The sequence below is a fragment of the Odocoileus virginianus genome, chromosome 12 (assembly GCF_023699985.2).
Source record: "Odocoileus virginianus isolate 20LAN1187 ecotype Illinois chromosome 12, Ovbor_1.2, whole genome shotgun sequence".
In the NCBI taxonomy this organism is placed as follows: Eukaryota; Metazoa; Chordata; class Mammalia; order Artiodactyla; family Cervidae; genus Odocoileus; species Odocoileus virginianus.
Window position 1 is genome coordinate 21,581,797 of NC_069685.1, and position 22,772 is coordinate 21,604,568.

The following is a 22,772-nucleotide window of genomic DNA, read 5'->3' on the forward strand; positions in this document are numbered from 1 at the left end:
TGAGTGACTAACACAAGACAAAAAAAAACAGTTTTCCCAGGAAGAATATTTTATCACTGACACTTATAATCACTGGTTCCTCCCTCTGGGACCCAAAAGCTTACTAGTTTTTAGTTACTAATAGGATAGCTTATTCATTTGAGAGCTTCAACTCTGATACTTGTTCTTACCCATTTGCAAGATAATATGTCCATATACTGCAAAAGACACTCAGTCCCATTGCCAACAGGTATTACCAGCTTTCCCAAACTATCCACTTAAGAAGTCTCTGCTCACCCTAAAACACATGGGCCTATTTTCAAAGACAAGAAGGAAGAACCTCCCTTTATCATCTGTGGACATGACCTTTTACATGCACTGTCATTAACTAGCATAACTATGCAACTTCAACTTTCTAATCCTTAAACTTATTCTTATTTTTTAAAGTTGGTACTTTGTCTGAACTATTGTACTTCTCTTCCTTTGGAATACTAAGTTGAGAATTCTTAGGAATCCTCTATAAGTAGATTAAATTCAGATGGGAGAGCAGACTTAAGATCCTATTATCAAAAAATATCTTGAGACAAAAGTTAAAACATACCAAAGTTTGGAGGGTGCAACAAAGCAATTCTAAAAGAAATATTTATAGTGATAAATACCTATCTTAAAAAATAAAAATTTTACATAAACATAACTTTACACCTCAAGAAATTAGAAAAAGGAAAACAAAGAAGTTAGCAGAAGAAGGATTACAAAGGGCAAAGAAGAAATAGAGAACAGAAAAATAGAAAAGATGAATAAACAAAGAATAATTTCTTTGAAAGGAATGAAATTGACAAATCTTTACCGAGACTTACCAAGAAAAAAAAAAAAAGAGGACACAATAAATTGAGATTATAATTGAAAGAGATATTAAAACTTATACCATAAAAATACAAAGGATCTAAGAGACTGCTATGATCATATGGAGAAAATGGGTGACATAAAGTAGGATAAATTCCTAGAAACAATCTACCAAGACTGAGTCATGAAGAAACAGAAAATCTGAACACACCAATGATGAGTAAAGAGAGTAAAAGCAGTAACCAAAAACCCTTTGGTGAAGAAAAGCCCAGAGCCAAATGGCTTCACAGGTGATTTCTATCAGACATTTAAAAATATTAATATTAATCCTTCTCAAATGCTCCCAAAAAGCCTAAGGAGAAGGCACACTTCCATATTCATTTTACAAGGTCATCATTACCCTGATACCAACGTCATGCAAAGATACTACAAGAAAACTACAGGCCAATATCCCTGATGAATATAATGCTAATTCTCAAAATACTAACAAACCAAATTTAACAGCATATTATCTGTATTATATACCAAATTCAACAGCACATAATTGTAATTCAACATTATACCTCAATCAGCTGGGATGTATCCCTGAGATGTAAGGATGGTTCAACATATGCAAATAAATGCCCAGGGATAGAACCTGGATCTCCTACAGGTCTGAGCCACCAAGGAAGCTCAATAAATGTGATTGTAGTATTGAAATATATACATTACTATGTGTAAAATAGATAGCTAGAGGGAGGTCGCAGTATAACACAGGGAGCTGAACCTGGTGCTCTGTGATGACCTAGAGGAGTAGGATGGAGGGGTTGGAGGGACGGGATATATGTATACTTATGGCTGATTCAAACTGTTGTATGGCAGAAACCAACAACATTGTAAAGCAGTTATCCTTCAGTCAAAAATAAATAGATATGAATTTTAAAATATGATGTACCACATTAACAGGATGAATGATAAAAATCATACGATCCTTTCAATAGATAAAGAAAAAAACAAAATTCAACATCAGTTTATGATTTAAAAAATCTCTCAAAGTGGGATAGAAGAAACATACCTCTAAATAAGAAAGCCCATATGTAACAAATCCATAGATATCATCATACTCAATGGTGAAAGCTGAAAGCTTTTCCTTTAAAATAAGGAAGAAGAAAAGGGTGCCACTTTCACCCTCTTAACACAGTACTGAAGTCCTAGCTAGAGCAATTAGGAAAAGAACTAAAAGCCATCCAAACCAGAAAAGGAAGAAGTTTAACTGTCTCTGTTTGCAAATTACATCATCTTATTTCTAGAAAATACTAAAAAGACTCCCCCCCAAAAAACCAAAACAGATCTAAGGTTAGTAAGTTTCAGGATACATAATCAACATACAACATACATATAATCAACATACACTGAGCTTCTATACATTAACAATCTGAAAAAGTAGTAAAGGAAAAAATTTACAATGCCATCAAAAACTATGTAAAGTACTTAGGAGTAAATTTAACCAAGAAAGTGAAAGATATATACACTCAAACCAATGAAACATTGACAAAGAAATGACACAAATGGAAAGACAGTCATGTTCTTGGATCGGAATAGTTAATATTGTTAAATGTCCATACTAACCAAAACCATCTATAAATTCAACACCATTCCTACAAAAATTCCAAGAGTGTTTTTGCACAGAAATAGGAAAAATAAAGTCTTAACATTAGAATGGAACCACAAAAGACCATGAATAACCAAAACAGTTGAGACAGAGCAAAAAATCTGGAGGCATCACACTTCCTAATTTCAGATTATATTACAAACAGATAGTAAATAAAATGGTATGATAATGGCAGAAAACGGACATACAGACTAATGGAACAGAGTTGAGTGCTCAAAATTAACATATGCATATATGATCAAGTAATATTTGACAAAGGATCTAGGAATACTCAACTGGGATAGTCTAGTCAGTAAAGGATGTTCAGAAAATTGGATATTCACAGGCAGAATAGCAAAATTTGAACTTACCTTACAAAAGTTAACTTGAAATGATTAGGAGCTTAATGCTAAGAGCTGAAACTATAAAACATCTAAGAAAAAACAAGGGAAAATGCTTCTTGACATTGATTTTGGGAATGATTTTTTTTAGACATGACATCAAAAACATAAGCAATAAAGGCAAAAAAATAAAGTGAAACTTCAAATTAAAAATCTGCATAGCAAAATAAACTTTCAACAAAATGAAAAGGCAATCTACAGAATGTGAGAAAATATTTACAAATCATATTCTGATAAGGGGTTAATATCCAAAATATGTAAGAAGCTCATACAGTTTATTAGCAAATAAAATAATCTGATTTAAATGTGGGCAAAAAGTGAACTGACATTTTCCCAAGGACACAGTTACGTGAAGAGTCACTCAACATCACTAATCAGGGAAATGGAAATCAAAACCACGAGATATTATCTATTATCATGGCTTTATCAAAAAGACAAGAGATAATAAATGTTGGTGAGGATGTGGAAAAGGGGAACACTTATACACTGTTGATGTATTTCCACTGTGGAAAACACTGTAGGGGTTCCTCCAAAATTAAAACTACAATATAATTCAGCAATCCTCCTTCCTGACATTTATCTGACAGAAATGAAGTCACTATCTTTTAAAAATACCTGCACTCCATGTTCATTATAGAATTATCCATAAAAATATGGAAACAACCTAAGTATCTGTTGATAGATCAATGGACACAGAAATCTCACCCACACACATATACAAACACACACACACAGAATGTAATATTTATCCATAAAAATGAAGGAAATCCTACCATTTGCAACAACATGAATGAACTTTGAGGGTACTATGCCAAGGAAAGTAATAAGAGTGAGCAAGAGAAATGCTTATGATACATGTGGAATACAAAAGGTGAACTATAGAAGCAGAGAGTAGATTAGTCATTGTTGGGATTTGTGGGGTGGGGGAAATGGGGAGATATTGGTCAAAGGATATAAACTTGTAAGTGATAGCTTTTAGGGACATGAAAAATTTCATACAATATCAACATTAGATGAGGACATTTCAAGACTGAAACAAGACCATTCTAAAGTAATTGCAAGTATGTTTGATAATAGCCATATACAAGGGTACAAAATGCTGGAGAGGGTGTGGAGAAAATGTAATCCTAGTGCATTCTTGGTGGGAATATACAGTATGGAGAACAGTATACAACTACTATGGAGAACAGTATGGAGGTTCCTTAAAAAACTAAGAACAGAATTATCAGAATTACCATATGACCCAGCAACCCCATTACTCGGCATATGTCCAGAGAAAATCATAGTTTTCTATGATTTTTTTTTTTAATGAAAATGAAATTTTACATAATCTTAAGGCAAAGAAGAGGCAAGGTCAAGGCTTTTTAATTAGAAATTTTATACCTTTGAAAATTAGGCTTGTTTACTTATAGTATTATATGTGTTTGACCATTAAATGTCTGTTTGAGTTCTAAATGTTAATTTCAAGGATGTCAGCTACCAACCTTTATTTATTTATTTTTTATTTTTTTTTCCATTTATTTTTATTAGTTGGAGGCTAATTACTTTACAACATTGCAGTGGTTTTTGTCATACATTGAAATGAATTAGACATGGATTTACATGTATTCCCCATCCCGGTCCCCCCTCCCACCTCCCTCTCCACCCGATCCCTCTGGGTCTTCCCAGTGCACCAGCCCTGAGCACTTGTCTCATGCATCCAACCTGGGCTGGTGATCTGTTTCACCCTAGATATACATGTTTCGATGCTGTTCTCTTGAAACATCCCACCCTCGCCTTCTCCCACAGAGTCCACAAGTCTGTTCTATACATCTGAGTCTCTTTTTCTTTTTTGGCATATAGGGTTATCATTACCATCTTTCTAAATTCCAAATATATGTGTTAGTATACTGTAATGGTCTTTATCTTTCTGGCTTACTTCGCTCTGTATAATGGGCTCCAGTTTCACCCATCTCATTAGAACTGATTCAAATGAATTCTTTTTAATGGCTGAGTAATATTCCATGGTGTATATGTACCACAGCTTCCTCATCCATTTGTCTGCTGATGGGCATCTAGGTTGCTTCCATGTCCTGGCTATTATAAACAGTGCTGCGATGAACATTGGGGTGCACGTGTCTCTTTCGGATCTGGTTTCCTCAGTGTGTATGCCTAGAAGTGGTATTGCTGGGTCATATGGCAGATCTATTTACAGCTTTTTAAGGAATCTCCACACTGTTTTCCATAGTGGCTGTACTAATCTGCATTCCCACCAACAGTGTAAGAGGGTTCGCTTTTCTCCACACCCTCTCCAGCATTTATTGCTTGTAGACTTTTGGATAGCAGCCATCCTGACTGGCGTGTAATGGTACCTCATTGTGGTTTTGATTTGCATTTCTCTGATAATGAGTGATGTTGAGCATCTTTTCATGTGTTTTTTTTTTTTTTTTTTTGCCATCCGTATGTCTTCCTTGGAGAAATGTCTGTTTAGTTCTTTGGCCCATTTTTTGATTGGGTCATTTATTTTTCTGGAATTGAGCTGCAGGAGTTGCTTGTATATTTTTGAGATTAATCCTTTGTCTGTTGCTTCGTTTGCTATTATTTTCTCCCAATCTGAGGGCTGTCTTTTCACCTTGCTTATAGTTTCCTTTGTTGTGCAAAAGCTTTTAAGTTTCATTAGGTCCCATTTGTTTATTTTTGCTTTTGTTTCTAAAATTCTGGGGTGTGGGTCATAGAGGATCCTGCTGTGATTTATGTCAGAGAGTGTTTTGCCTATGTTCTCCTCTAGGAGTTTTATAGATTCTGGTCTTACATTTAGATCTTTAATCCATTTTGAGTTTATTTTTGTGTATGGTGTTAGAAAGTGTTCTAGTTTCATTCTTTTACAGGTGGTTGACCAGTTTTCCCAGCACCACTTGTTAAAGAGGTTGTCTTTTTTCCATTGTATATCCTTGCCTCCTTTGTCGAAGATAAGGTGGCCATAGGTTCGTGGATTTATCTCTGGGCTTTCTATTCTGTTCCATTGATCTATATTTCTGTCTTTGTGCCAGGACTATACTGTCTTTATGACTGTGGCTTTGTAGTAGAGCCTGAAGTCAGGCAGGTTGATTCCTCCAGTTCCATTCTTCTTTCTCAAGGTTACTTTGGCTATTCGAGGCTTTTTGTATTTCCATACAAATTGTGAAATTATTTGTTCTAGTTCTGTGAAAAATACTGTTGGTAGCTTGATAGGGATTGCATTGAATCTATAGATTGCTTTGGGTAGTATAGCCATGTTGACAATATTGATTCTTCCAATCCATGAACACGGTATATTTCTCCATCTGTTTGTGTCCTCTTTGATTTCTTTCATCAGTGTTTTATAGTTTTCTATGTATAGGTCTTTTGTTTCTTTAGGTAGATATACTCCTAAGTATTTTATTCTTTTCATTGCAATGGTGAATGGTATTGTTTCCTTAATTTCTCTTTCTGTTTTCTCATTGTTAGTGTATAGGAATAAAAGGGTTTTTCTGGGGTTTTAAATTTTTATATCCCAATTTTAAACTATATTCTTTAAATTAGCTCTAGAAAATTTTCGGGTAAGTTTTTTAGGGTTTTTTTTTATGAAAGGAATCTTGTCTTTTCAAACAGCGAGAGTTTCAATTCTTTTTTTTCCCAAACTGGATTCCTTTTACTTTTTTTTTTTTGCCCTTTTGGGCTGGGGGCCAACATTTCCCAAAAACTATGTTAATGGAGGGGTGAAGTGGGCACCCTTTTCTTGTTCCCCTATTTCGGGGGAAATGTTTTCCAAAAATTTTTTAAACCATTGGGGGTTTTTCTTGCTGGGGGTTTGTCATATATAGCTTTTATTATTTTTGAGGTATTTTTCCTTCAATTCCTGCTTTTCTGGAGATTTTAATCAAAAATGGATGTTAAAATTTTGTCAAAGGGCTTTTTTTTTGCATTTTAATGATATAATCAAATGGTTTTATCTTTCAATTTGTTAATGTGGTGTAAAAATTTAATTGATTTTGTGGATTTTTAAAGAATCCTTGCAATTCCGGGGATAAACCCCCAGGGGGGTAAAGGGGTGTTTTAATTTTTTTAAATATGTTTTGGATTCTGTTGCTAAAAATTTTTTTTAAGGTTTTTTGGCACCCTATTTTCATCAGTGATAATTTCCCCTTTTTTTTTCCCCTTTTTTTTTTCGGGCCATTTTTGGGTTTTGGTTTTGGAATTAGGGGTTTGGGGGCTTCAAAAAAAAAAAAATGATTTTGGGGAAGTTTCCCTTTTTCTGCAATTTTCGGGAAAAATTTTTAGTAAGAATAGGTTTTTAAAGCTTTTTCCTAAATTTTTGGTAAAATCTGCTTTTAAGCCATCGGGTTTCCTTTCTTTTTTGTTTTGCGGAAAAGGGATTTCTTTTTACATTTTCGATTTTCCTTGCTTGTGAGGGGTTTTTGTTAAGATCTTCTTTTTCCCCTCCTGATTCATTTTTTTAGAAAGTTATACTTCTCTAAGAATTTTTTCCATTTTTTTCCCAAGTTTTTTCCTTTTTAAATTGGGGCAAAGCTGCTGGTTTTGGGCCTTTTATATCCTTTGTATTTCAGTGTTGTCTTTTTGATCCCCTCCTTTTTTCATTTCAAAATTTGTTAATTTGGTTTTTCTTCTTTTTCCCTTTGTTTTTTTAATGAGCTTGAAGGGGTTTGCCCAATTTTTTTTTATTTTTCAAAAAACCACTTTTAGTTTTGTTGAATTTTTGCTATGGTCTCTTTGGGTTTTTTTTTGCATTTTTTTTTGGGGCCCCTAATTTTTAAGTTTTCTTTCCTTCAACTAGTTGTGTTTTCATTTTCATTCATTTCTATGCATATTTTGATTTCTTTTTTGATTTCTTCTATGATTTGTTGGTTATTCAGAAGCGTTTTGTTTAGCCTCCATATGTTTGAATTTTTAATAATTTTTTTCCTCTAATTGAGATCTAATCTTACTGCACTGTGGTCAGAAAAGATGACTGGAATGATTTCAATCTTTTTGAATTTACCAAGACTAGATTTATGACCCAGGATGTGATCTATTCTGGAGAAGGTTCCGTGTGCACTTGAGAAAAAGTTGAAGTTGATTGTTTTGGGGTGAAACATCCTATAGATGTCAATAAGGTCTAGCTGGTCCATTGTGTCCTTTAAAGTTTGTGTTTCCTTGTTCATTTTCTGTTTAGTTGATCTATCCATAGTTGTGAGTGGGGTGTTAAAGTCTCCTACTATTATTGTGTTACTATTAATTTCCTCTTTCATACTCGTTAGTGTTTGCCTTACATATTGCGGTGCTCCTATGTTGGGTGCATATATATTTATAATTGTTATATCTTCTTCTTGGATTGATCCTTTGATCATTATGTAGTGTCCATTTTTGTCTCTTTTCACAGCCGTTATTTTAAAGTCTATTTTATCTGACATGAGTATTGCGACTCCTGATTTCTTTTGGTCTCCATTTGCGTGGAATATTTTTTTCCAGCCCTTCACTTTTAGTCTGTATGTGTCCCTTGTTTTGAGGTGGGTCTCTTGTAGACAGCATATATAGGGGTCTTGCTTTTGTATCCATTCAGCCAGCCTTTGTCTTTTGGTTGGGGCATTCAACCCATTTACATTTAAGGTAATTATTGATAGGCATGGTCCCGTTGCCATTTATTTTGTTGTTTGGGGTTCACGTTTACACCACCTTTCTGTGTTTCCTGTCTAGAGAAGATCCTTTAGTATTTGTTGAAGAGCTGGTTTGGTGGTGCTGAATTCTCTCAGCTTTTGCTTGTCTGTAAAGCTTTTGAGTTCTCCTTCATAACTGAATGAGATCCTTGCTGGGTAGAGTAATCTAGGTTGTAGGTTATTCTCTTTCATTACTTTAAGTATGCCCTGCCATTCCCTTCTGGCCTGAAGGGTTTCTATTGATAGATCAGTTGTTATCCTTATGGGAATCCCTTTGTGTGTTATTTGTTGTTTCTCCCTTGCTGCTTTTAGTATTTGTTCTTTGTGTTTTATCTTTGTTAATGTGATTAATATGTGTCTTGGGGTATTTTGCCTTGGGTTTATCCTGTTTGGGACTCTCTGGGTTTCTTGGACTTGAGTGGCTACTTCCTTCCCCATTTTAGGGAAGTTTTCAGCTATTATTTCCTCGAGTAACTTCTCATGGCCTTTCTTTTTGTCTTCTTCTTCTGGGACTCCTATGATTCGAATGTTGGGGTGTTTCACATTTTCCCAGAGCTCCCTGAGGTTGTCCTCATTTCTTTTGATTCTTTTTTCTTTTTTCCTCTCAGCTTCATTTATTTCCACCATTTTATCTTCTAACTCACTTATCCTATCTTCTGTCTCTGTTATTCTACTCATGGTTCCCTCCAGAGTGTTTTTGATCTCATCTATTTCATTATTAATTTTTAATTGACTTTTTTAAATTTCTTCTAGGTCCTTGTTAAACATTTCTTGCATCTTCTCAATCTTTGTCTCCAGGCTATTTATTTGTAACTCCATCTTGTTTTCAAGATTTTGGATCATTTTTATTATCATTATTCTAAATTCTTTTTCAGGTAGATTCCCTATTTCCTCCTCTTTTGTTTGACTTGGTGGACTTTTTTCATGTTCCTTTAGCTGTTGGGTATTTCTCTGCCTTTTCATCTTGTTTAGATTGCTGTGTCTGCAGTGGGCTTTCTATATTCTTGTGATCTGTGGTTCCTTTTTATTGTGGAGGTTTCACCCAGTGGGTGGGGTTGGACGATTGGTTTGTCAAGGTTTCCTGGTTAGGGAAGCTTGTGTCAGTGTTCTGGTGCATGGAATTGGATTTATTCTCTCTGGAGTGCAGTGAAGTGTCCAGTAATGAGTTTTGCGATGGGTCTATGTGTTAGGTGTGACTTTGGACAGCCTGTATGTTGACACTCAGGTCTATGTTCCTGCGTTGCTAAAGAATTTGCATGGTATGTCTTGTACTAGAGCTTATTGGCTCTTGGGTGGTGGTTGGTTTTAGTGTAGGTATGGAGGCTTTTGGATCGTCTCTTATTCCTTAATGTTCCGTGTAGTCAGGAGTTTTCTGGTTTTCTCAGGCTTTGGGCTTAACTCTCCTGCCTCTGGATTTCAGTTTTATTCTTCCAATAGTCTCAAGACTTCTCCAACTATACAGCACTGATAATAAAACTTCTAGGTTAATGGTGAAAAGATTCTCCACTGTGAGAGACAACCAGAGAGATTCACAGAGTTACATGAAGAATAGGAGAGGGAGGAAGGAGATAGAGGTGATCAGGAGGAGAAAAAGGGAACTCAAGAGGAGAGAGACAGATCTACACAGTTATCTGTTCCCAAAGTGTTCTCTGTAGCCCAGACACCCACAAAGATTCACAGAATTGGATTGGGAAGAGAAGGGGAAAGGAGGAAATAGAGGTGTTCTGAGGTAGGAAACAGAGAGTCAAAAGTGGGAGAGTAATCACCACACTCCTGTATAGAAATGGGAACTGAATATTGGATTCTGAAATGTCCAAAATTTATATCACATACTGAAAAACAAAGATTAAAAATCTAGTGTAGAGGTTAGACTCTTTGAAATACAATATTTAAAAACAAATACAAAAACACACAAAAAAATTAGAAATGTATATGAAGTTTGGTTTAAAAATAGGGTTTCTCTCTCTCTCTTTTTTTTTTTTTGCAAGGTTATAGTGAAATGAAAATGAAAATTAAAAAATAATAGAGGAGTATTAGAGGACTTTAAAAGGAAATAGAAGAGAAAAACAGGAAAAAGAAAAAAAAATTTATTTTTCCTAATTAAAAAAATCGTAAAAATATATGAAAATGAAAGTTGAGGAGTAATGGGGGAGTAATAGGGAATTTTAAAAGAAAATAAAAGAGAAAAAATAAAAAATAAAAGGAAAGAAAAAATATTTTTTTCCTAATTAAAAAAATCATAAAAATATATGAAAATGAAAGTTGAGGAGTAATGGGGGAGTAATAGGGAATTTTAGAAGAAAATAAAAGAGAAAATATAAAAAATAAAAAAAGGTAAGAAAAAAAAATTTTTTTAAATTTTATAAATTAAAAAAAAAAAAATACATATATATCTAGGAATTCCTCTGGAGTTGTTGCAGTCAGTGTAGGTTCAGTTCAATTTCAGATAGTTCCTCTTTCCAGCTTACACTTCTAGATATCTATAGGCCCCTTCCGGTGTAGTCGGTGTTACCTTCAGGGAGTTTAATCTGTTGCACTGTTCCTTTCTGAAGCGGTTCCCTTTGTTTGTTTTGGCTTCTCTTCGGTGTCTAATTTCCGCCCTGACACAGGCGGGCGGAGGTGATCTCTTATTCAGGTTCGCTAGTTCAGTTTAGTCCTGCTACGGGGAGGGCAGGGCGCTGCAGACAGATAGCGCTCCGTGTGGCTAGCACTCACCGGCCACACTGGGTTTGCCCCGCTCACGGGTGTCAGTGCTTTCCCCGTCTACACTGCTCAGGCTCCCGGCTGCTCTATGTGGAGCGGGCCCTGCGTTGAGCGCAGTTCCAATTTTCTGGTATTCCACAAAAGCGGGCCCTGCGTTGAGCGCAGTTCCAATTTTCTGGTATTCCACAAAAGCGCAGATTCGGTTGCGCCTGCGTTTTGTGCCTTTCCTGGCCTGAGCGGCCCAGGCAGCCAGAGGCTTGGGCGCCCTCTCTCCAGGTAAGGCGCGCTTTTCCCCTCCAGAGCGCGCCACCAGTCGGGTCTCAGGAAGTCTTTAGATAGGAACCAGGGGCCTGTTTGCAATGTGGGAGGGGGTGGCTTCTCAGGGGCTGTTTGCCCTTTTCCCCTTCCCCCTGCCTCCTACCTCCGGCGGGGACGGGCCGGCTCTTTTCTGGACTTTCTCAGTCCCTTTGTTTTGCGAACTGCAGGCAGTGTGTTCCGGCCGGTTAATTTTGTCCCTTGCTATCCCACAGTTTAAAAAAGCTCCCTCTGATTGCTCTCAGGGTCTTCAGGCCGGTCCTTACCCTAAGCAATGCCGCCCCCGCTTGTTGCTGGCGGGTGCGGGCGTCTGGGGTACTTTTCTGCTGGGAGTTACTTTTAGGCACGTAATCTGTGGGCCTTATTTAATTTTTCCTCCCAGTTAGATTGCCGAAAACTTCCCCCAATCCCGCCAGTGCAAGGGTTTCCTGGTGATTGGAAACCTCCTCTATTAAGACTCCCTTCCCGGGATGGGTCTCCGTCCGTAGCTCTTTTGTCTCCCTTTTTATCTTTTGTATTTTGTCCTACCTCCGTTTGAAGACAATGGGCTGCTTTTCTGGGCGCCTGATGTCCTCTGCTAGCGATCAGAAGTTGTTTTGTGAAATTTGCTCAGCGTTCAAATGTTCTTTCGATGAATTTGTAGGGGAGAAAGTGGTCTCCCCGTCCTATTCCTCCGCCATCTTGGCTCCTCCCCCCCGTTTTCTATGATTTTCATAGTTTTCTATGTTTTTGGAAAAACATATGCACCCCAATGTTCACTGCAGCACTATTTACAACAGCCAGGATATGGAATCAACTTCAATGTGAATCAACAGAGGAATGCATAAAGATGATGTGGTAAGTATATACAAAGGAACGTTAGCCATAAAAAGGAAAACAAAATTTGTTGATGTGGATGGACCTAGAGAATGTCATACAGACTGAAGTCAGTCAGAAAGAGAAAAACATACATTACATATGAATGCTAAGTGGAATCTAGAAAATAGTATAGATGATATTATTTGCACAATAGAAATAGAGGCATAGGTGTAGAGAACAAATGTATGGATACCAAGCGGGTAAGGATGAGGGGTGGAATGAATTGGTAGATTGGGGTCAACATATATACACTATTGATACTGTGTATAAAATAGATAACTAATGAGAAGCTAAGGCATAGCTCAGGGAACCCTACTCTGCTCTGTGGTGACCTAAATGGGAAGGAAATCCAAAAAATCCAGGAGATATATGTATATCTGACTCACTTTGCTGTACAGTAGAACCTAACAACATTGTAAAAAAGAGACTATACTCAAATAAAAACTAAAAAAAAAAAAAAACTACAATGAGACATCACCTCACACCTGTTAGAATGACTGTCATCAAAAAGATAAGAAATAAATGTTGGCTAGGCTGTGGATAAAAGGAAATCCCTGTTCACTGTTAACACAAGTGTAAATTAGTTCAGCTACTATGGAAAACAGTATGACGGTTACTCAAAAATTAAAATTAGAACTATAAAATGATCCAGCAATTCTACTTCTGGGTATATATCCAAGGGAAATGAAAGCAGAATCCCATATAGATGTTGGCATTCGTACATTCATTGCAGCATTTTTCACAGTAGCCAAGAGATGGAAATAATATCGTCCAAACTATGGATGAATGTATAAAGAAGATATGATGTATATATATATATATATATATATATATAACATTATTTGGCCATGAGGGAAAAGGAAATACTTTTATTTGCAAGGCCTTTCATGGAACTTGAGAACCTTATGTTAGGTGAAACAAGTCAGAGAAAGACAAACACTCTGATATCACTTACTTGTGAAATATAAAAAAAGTCAAACTCATAGAAACAGGAGAATGCTGGTTGCCAGGGTGAGGGGATGGGTGAAATGGGGAGATGTTGTTCAAAGGCACAAACTAACAGTAGTATGATACATAAGTTCTGTTTTCATTACTACTACAGCAAGGGGAAAAAAAAAACTGTCATTGAATACAATTGTGCTTTTTAATCTTTGGCCCTGGGTTTTATCAGTGTTGATGACTAATTGACATGATGTCCCTGAAAGCACAACAGATGGATATCCTTGTAAAGCGGTTCTACACTTACATGGGGAAAATATCCACATTTGTTTTGCAGAAACCTAACACCTCAAAGCTACTTCCCAGCCCTAAACCAATTTACTGAAAATTATATACTCAAACAGAGCTTTCTTTTTAGGTGGTTGTTTTACTATTGTTTATTAGCACAGTAACAAATGCAGGCATAAGTAGTCCATAACAGAGAACCTTATTTAACTTATATGCAGAGTACATCATGAGAAAAAGCACAAGCTTGAATCAAGATTGCTGGGAGAAATATGAATAACCTCAGATATACAGATGACACCACCCTTATGGCAGAAAGTGAAGAGGAACTAAAAAGCCTCTTGATGAAAGTGAAAGAGGAGAGTGAAAAAGTTGGCTTAAAGCTCAACATTCAGAAAACTAAGATCATGGCATCTGGTCCCATCACTTCACGGGAAATAGATGGGGAAACAGCAGATACAGTGTCAGACTTTATTTTTGGGGGCTCCAAAATCACTGCAGATGGTGACTGCAGCCATGAAATTAAAATACGCTTACTCCTTGGAAGGAAAGTTATGACCAAACTAGATAGCATATTAAAAAGTAGGGACATTACTTTGCCAACAAAGGTCCATCTAGTCAAGGCTATGGTTTTTCAGTGGTCATGTATGGATGTGAGAGTTGGACTGTGAAGAAAGCTGAGCGCGGAAAAATGGATGCTTTTGAACTATGGTGTTGGATAAGACTCTTGAGAGTCCCTTGGACTGCAAGGAGATCCAACCAGTCCATCCTAAAGGAGATCAGTCCTGGGTGTTCATTGGAACGCCTGAGATGAAGCTGAAATTCCAATACTTTGGCCACCTCATGCGAAGAGTTGACTCATTTAAAAGACCTGATGCTGGGAGGAATTGGGGGCAGGAGGAGAAGGGGACAACAGAGGATGAGATGGCTGGATGGCATCACTGTCTCGATGGACATGGGTTTGAGTAAACTCTGGGAGTTTGTGATGTTCAGGGAGGCCTGGCGTCCTGCGATTCATGGGGTTGCAAAGAGTCGGACACGACTGAGCAACTGGACTGAACTGAACATAGAAGCAATCCACTGAGCAATTCTTATTCAATATCTCTGAAATAGAGGTCTAGGATATAACCATAACTGCATATATTATATTTTTCTAGACTAACTTGTGGCTATTTGCCTGGTGTCTCTTCAATAGGGGAAAGAGATACCTGGCTGCTAGGCTGCACCCTGCAGACCTGCAAGCCTTGTAATCTGCCCAGCCTGGAGAATGAAGAAAGAGCCTAGAGATAGCTACAGAGACACTGATGGTTCACTGTGTAGGGGAACTTACATGTCCAGAAAAAAAATGGTCCTGGCGTATTCTCCTACCGTGTGAGGCACCCAATAAGAAGGATATAGTAACAGTCTTCACCACTTGGGGAAGAGGGGAAGTGATGTCAGGCCACCTCATCAGTTACCAGGGAAACCAGCAGCTGGGGCAGGGAGCGAGCACCCAGGCAATTACTATTAAGCCCTATAATTAACAGACCAGACAGTCATGTGTGTGAAGCAGGGACTGGTAGAGGGTGGGGTATATAAAGAGGAAGAGACTAGTTACCTTGAATGGCCTGACCATACACTATCATTATTACATAGGGCACTTTCTGCCATGAAGAATGCAATGATTTCTCCACCTCCTTGGTAAAAAGACTTCTAAAGAACCCCCCTGCTCACAAGGCGTTTGCTAGAAGATCTTATCCACTGCCATGAGTTCTTATTAAATATCATGTCTGGTGAAGGGATATACTATTTGACAAAGAGAGTCTGGACAAGGAGTCACACTCACAGAATATTTTTACTGTGTGCTAGGTAGTTCAGAAACAGCTGGCTTGACAGAATTATGTCTATAACCCGCAGAATGCTTAGTTTTAATGCCAGCTGGCAGACAACTGCCTGCAAGACTGAAAGGCTTTCCTAAATAATGCAGTTTATAACATAACCAGTGGCTCTCTTTCACAGCCAGAAACATAGATCCACAATCCAAGGGATGTAGGATGGAAATAACCCTTGTTATTACTATCAGATAACCCTCCAGACTCCATGGGTTTTGAGTTTCTATTGTATGAGGAAAAATCAGTGAACTCAGTCAGCTGGAAGCTGAGTCAACATTTTGGCCATTAAAGCCTTCTCATACCACTGAACAAATACATAAAGAAGAGGATTGTTAAATTGGGTGGCAACTAATTCCTAAGCAGAAAATTAGTGACTCTGCTCTCTACTAGTACCAAGATGACCATAAATGGAACCCAGGGGTTTCACTAGGGCACCCATTATAGTCTCTTGCCCAGCAGTCTTTTCAGTGGAATAGTACTGAGACTATGTAAAAACCATGCTAGTGAAGAGGACTCAGATATTAGGAATTTGAGTCATTTAACCAGATAAAGAAACAGATCTTTTCAAAGACTGTAGTTCCTATATCTTGAGAAGGGAACTATTTTCATAAACTGGTTTTATTTTATAATTACTAATACAATTAATATGAAAGAAAGAAAAAAGATCCAGGTCTGTCTAGGTGCAGGTTGAGGGTAACGAAAGCAGAATGTGTGTTAGAAAAAGAAGCTGTGAGGGCTTCTCTGGTGGTTCAGTGATTAGGAATCCACCTGCCAATACAGGACAAATGAATTCCATCCCTGGTCCAGGAAGGTTCCACATGCCCGCAGAGTAACAGCCTATGCACCCCAACTACTGAAGGGCGCACTCTAGAGTCTGCGTGCCACAACTCGAGAAAGCCTGTGCACAGCAATAAAGACGCAGCACAGCCTAAGAAATAAATAAATAATACATTAATTAAAATGTTTTAAAAATTAAAAATGAAGCCACAAATATGTTTATGTTTATAATCAGCCACAGAAGTTTTGTTCTGTTTCTTTACTCATTTCTTTTCTATTTACTGCTTTACACGGTTGAATATTTGTGGTTTCAGGTTGAGAATGCAATTCAGTTGCCAACACCCCACAAGATATGGTAGCTAAGGAGAATTTTTGTACCTTCTGTGTCAGGAATACAGAAACTTTCACCCCAAAAATGTGTTCTGTCAGACGGAAAACCAGGCCAGAAAAGGGTATCTTCTGTTTGCTACTCCAGAGTCATTCACTACTCTCTGCACCCTGCTCTGTAACTAGAAGTCGTCTCTTACTGGCCACATCAGTAGATTCCCTTACTTCTCACTGTATGATTTAGTTTCAACAAAAAGAAATACTGATAGGAGATCCACAGAATGAAAAGACAGTTAGAGGTATTGGTTCTCTAACTCATATCATGTCAGATCTCTTTTCTTTGGTGGTGACTGTGTATTAGAGCTGGAAATAATGCCACATTGTTATAATACTTTGTTACTGAGTTCACCTTTGTTTTGTTTTTATAATTCTGTTCCACATCTTTTGTAAATTCTTTAATTCCCCTCAAATTATTTTATCTCCTCCTTTTCCTCCAAACCATTTCAAAATTCCTGAGATTTTCAAATATGGTTTGCAGTTTTTTGGTTCTAGTTTTTCATTAGAGAATATCAGCTCTGTTTCAAGAATATTAAACATGTATATACATATTTGCATTTGTACAGTCAACAAATATTTACTGAGCATCTACTCCAGGCAAGAATCTGCTCTGGAAATTACAAATATCATAATGAACAAAACATACAAAAATGTATGCCTGAGGGGCTTATATTCTAGCAGGGAGAAACATCCTTCAAACACATAACCAAATAAATATAAAAATCAATCAATCTCATACTTTTACTATTTTTGTTCAACTCTATAATGTAAAATGTTCTTACCATGCCATTATACAGTTCTCAAAACCCACAAAATGTACAATACAAGGTGTGAACCCTAATGTAAACTGTGGACTTTAGTAAATAATGTATCAATATTGGTTCATCAACTTTAACAAATATACTATACTAAGGTAAAATGTTAATATTAGAGAAACTGTGGAGGGAGGAAGAGGAGAGGGAACGTTTGGGAACTCACCCTGACTTTTTTAACATCCAAAATTGCTCTAAAAAAAATAAAATCTGTTAATTTAAAAAATGTATTGGAACTATGCTTTCTCTCTTCTATCTTAGATTTTTATTGTTATAATAATACTAATTTAATATACTAGTTAAACATTTTATCCAGCAAAGAATAACAAAATAGCCATGTCTTAAGGTAGGAATTTACTCCTGTCTTAGGAAGAAAAAAATTCTGGAGTGAGTAGCTCTGTGTGATAAACTGAACTTGATAATCATTGGTCCTCTTCCTTTACCAACCTAGCATATGGCTCCTCTTGTCAAAGTCAGCTATGTTCAAGATGACTGTGATGTTTAATTATGCACACATTCTACTCTGTGAAATGAAGCAAAGGAGAAAAAGAGCAACAAGCAACGGCAAAAAGCCCTGATCTTACTCATTTGAATCAACTCTCTTTGGGCAACTGACCTGGATGCTGCACAAACACTTTAATTTATACTTTAATTTAAACACTATGATTTATAATTGGCAAGAGCTTAGTCATAAGATCTAAGGGAATTTGAGGAAGGCTAATGAATATATACATATATATATATATATATATATACACACACATATATACACACACACACACACAACATCATATATATTAGTTGAATGTGTATTAACTCAGAATAAAATTGTGGATCTTCTAAACTGAGCACCTACTCATGCCTTTTATGTCTTGATCCGGAAGATACAACAATGAACCAAATAACCAAGATGAATCTGTTTAAACTTTAAGTGAGCTTACCCTCTAGGGGAAAAAGTAAATTTTAAAAAAATATGGGACAAAATTACATATGGGCTTCTTCGGTAGTGCTAGTGGTAAAGAATCCACCTGCCAAAGCAGGAGATGTAAGAGACATGGGTTTAAACCCTGAGTTGGGAAGATCCCCTGGAGGAAGGCATGACAACCCACTCTAGTATTCTTGCCTGGAGAACTCCATGGACAGAGGGGATTGTATTTGGATGGTAATATAAAATGTTTGTGTCAACATATTTGTTCATATATATAAAAGATAATATGTGTATATGTGTGCCAGTTGCTAAGCCATGTCATACTCCTCATGATTCTGTGGACTGTAATCCACCAGGCTCCTCTGTCCATGGGATTTTCCAGGCAAGAATCCTGGAGAAGTTTGCTGTTTTCTCCCCCAGGGGCTGTTCCCGACTCAGGGATCAAATCCACATCCACTGTGCCTCCTGCACTGCAGGCAGATTCTTTACCACTGTGCCATTGTGAAGCCCAGAAGCATAAATATGTGTAAATAAAAGTATATATTTTTATTTTTATAGATATACTTGTTCATGTACATGTATAATAAGAATTATATGTGACAAATAAATGTGTATGATAATTATACAACTATATAATTGTAGTTCTAGTAAATACATGGAGAAAATAAGAGGCAATAATGAACTAGAAAGTGACTGAAAGGCTGATTTTGTTCAGGCAGGTAGGGAAGGCCTTTCTGAGGATACTACCTTGAGTTCCATCATGAATATTGGGAAGGTGGGAGTCATGCATACATCAGGAGTGAGAGGCTTTATATTCTTTAAAAAAGGTGAAATGGGTATGCAGAAATATTGGGGAAGTGAATGGATTGGACTATGAGAAAAGCTTCTAGCTGTAACCCAATAAACACATTTCATTTTATTTGGTAAGTAAATCCTCAAATGTTTTATAAGGCATATGTTCACAGAAAAATTATATTACCTTATATATTAGTAAGGTAATAATAATATTACCTTTCCCAGCTTCTCTTGCAGCTGTGTGTGGCTATGTTCATGATGTGATTGAATTCTTTCCAGTGGGATGTGACATAACCTCTGTTAGGTATAAAATCTGTAATTCCTTTTCAAGTGAGGAAATGAGCCTTCTTCCTCCCTCTCTCCTATTCTGCTGTTTGGAACAGGTTTAAGGATGGAAGCATCATAGTCCATGTGGATGAGGGCAGCATCCTAGGGCTGGTTTAACTTCTAAGCACTTAGGGAGAAGCTGCCCAATGAGAGGAGGCTGCCTCCACAGTGTATCTTCCAATAATCCTGCCATCTTATTTCAGGAGCAGTGACAGTGAATGCCTGAGGGCAGCTGGTCATTAAATACTGCCTTCAACCTGTCATCCAAGCACAGATTTTGTGTTACATTGATATTACCTGGAGGAAACCAGAAAGCTTGTCAAGGGGGAACATGGGGAGAGGCAAGAAAACCATATTAATATTTTCTTCCAAACTATTCTGTTACATGGACCTCTGAAATCTCTCTTATCTCCATTCCCACAAATATATTAATTCAAAAGATCCTTTAATATCCCCAGAGAGTTTTCAAGTTTTGAGATGCTGCTGGAGTTCCTGGAATTCTCATTTATTTTCCCTCTCGCCTCTACATCTCTTCAGTATTGATTTTGAGGGAAGAAGCCAGCAGCCTGTGAAGACTGGCGCTGTCTTCACAGGAACCAAAATATACAGGTGTACATATTTTCTTTCTCTTCAACAAACAAACAAAAAAGGAACTCGCTTAAGAATTCAAAGGAGGCAGAAGAGCCTGTCATGTTTGTGATTCAACTTGAGATTACTTTGATGGTAAGCTTTTGAGAGCTGTTTCAAATACTGAAATGAGCTAACTTGGACAGCTGCCTAATCATCAATTTGGTCAACTAATCCTAATTGCTCTGAGTCTACTTACACCTGCAAGCATCATAAACTTGTATGAAAAACAAGACTTTAGATAATATACTATTGAGCTATAAAAACAAATATTAAGTAATTTATTTAGTAAATGCTCATTCATGTAGCTTCACCTGAGTCTTGTTTCAGTTACTTGAAAAACTGTAAGTGCTGCAGTATTCCTGGTTAGTACTATGTGGCTTGTAAAAGACTAGTCACCTCAAATATTAATGTTTGCTTGAAGTTATTTGGACTTTATGAAAACTGGAATAATTGATTTCATTTATTCAAGTTTTTTTTTTTACTATTGAGCTGTTTATTGAATATTATTGGACTATTCAGTTTTATTTAATAGAACTAAAACTTAATTTTAATAATAAAATGTAATTCATTCTTACTTATATATAGCTGTCCAAATTTTACACTGTACTATTTTTCCATTTTATAAATCCAGAAAAATAGTTAACTACTTGCAATTTGTTATAGTCTCATATAGGTTTAGGAAGCAAGTCTCCACCTAAGTTAAATATGATCTTTAATTAAATATCTCTAAGTGTTTCTGATGTTTTTAGCTGCTTTGCACTATACAGAATAAGTATTTCTTCTAATACATGTGAAAGCTAATAGTTTTTCTATCATGAATCTATAAGAGAAATAAAAACTCAATCACCTTGTGAGTGAGTTTTAAATTTGGCAGTCAGAGGGTTTTTGAACATTATTGGGTCACGATGTTTTATCGGAAGTCTGTGCACTTATGGACATGCTTAAAACCATTCATCACTACCTTTTCCATCTGCGGCGGTTTCGCTGACTGAGAGTTAATTTACTGTACAGTATATGATTTGGTAGGACCTGAACCTTTTGTTCATGAGTTAGATAACAATGTGTTTTTATTAACATTTCTTTTTAGCTTCTCATACATGTTGACTTTTATTGAAATAAATAATTAATTTTAAGTAAACTGTTCAATTTCCTGAATTACAAAAGAAACAACATTATAATGTCTGTTTGTGTTTATAATCACTCTAGCAGTCAAGTATTGTACAAGTATTAGAAAAAAAGTCCTGAATAAATAAAAGCACATGAATAAATGAGTGTGTTTCAACATGTTCAAAGAGTAAAGAGAATAACTTTTCTTTTCTTTTTTTGGGGGGGGATGAGAATAACTTTTCAATTTCAGATACTGAAAATAGTGATGAGGAAGCAGAATGAATATTTCCATTTTTTAGTTGCAACTTTTAATTATTGTAGTTTTCTTTCTGTGCTCAGCACAGATAATGAGTCTTAATCATTTGCCAAAATTTGCATCTGGCAAGTGCAACTTTAAAAGAAACTCTAAAATCATCAACTTACTATAAAATATGATTATTTGAATAAAGACATGTGAATAACTTTTTATTAGAGAAACTAGTTAGTTTAATCCCACTGAATTTTGTTGTGTTTCTATATAAGCACAGGGCTCACTCTTTCATTTGTTAAACATGAAGGCTGACTGTGCAAGAAGCTAAGAAAACACTAGGAAGAGGAAGGTGAATAAAAAAGATCAGTGTCTTTGAGGTTTATCCAAAAGGGCCCTTAATTCCATTGAAAGGATTCTTAAAAATCATACCCAAATCTCTACTTCTCTTAAAGATTTTTGGTGGGTTTTTTTTTTTTTTTTTCATTTTAACAATTTTCTTATTTATCTCATATTCAATTTATTTTTTTCTGCTTGTTTTTAAATCTATACCAACTTATATTTCAATTTTGTAAGTTATAAATGTTATATTTCTCTCAATCTCATAATAGTGTTATTTTCACTCTCCATCAGCCCTGTCCCCTCATAAACTTTATGTTTTTACTATTGTTAATGTTTCAGATAGACTTGTTTTTCATACTTGAGCTAAGAGAAAGAGTGGAGAAGGAAATGGCAACCCACTCCAGTACTCTTGCCTGGAGAATTTCCTGGACAGAGGAGTCTGGTGGGCCACAGTCCATAGAGTCACAAAGAGTTGGACATGACTGAAGTGACTTAGTGTGCAAGAGAAAGAGAAACTAATGGTTAGGAACCTGGCCAAAAATTGTTGTAATTTTTTGGCTCCTCTAGGCTTCATAGTTAAGTTTAGATTCACAAGATTCATTCTTAGGACACTTGACCAGAGAAGGGGGCCATATGTTACCTTTAAGCAAAGACACAAATCTGAAATCCCAGAGGCAATTATTATTATTTTGAACACTATCAAATTTCTCATGTCTTCAAGACAGTGCATCATATTTTTCCAAAATGCATGCCATTATCTGTGATACTTTCAGTATTTTTCTTTTAAATAAACTTTACTAAATGCTTCTAATGTCACTTATTTATACATAATCCAATTTAGTTGACTTGTTAAAGAAGTTTGTGGTGAGATCCCATTGTAACAGATGAAGTAACTGACACATGGAGAAATAAATTAGACAGCTTTTCTAGAAAAGAGCTGAACAGAGA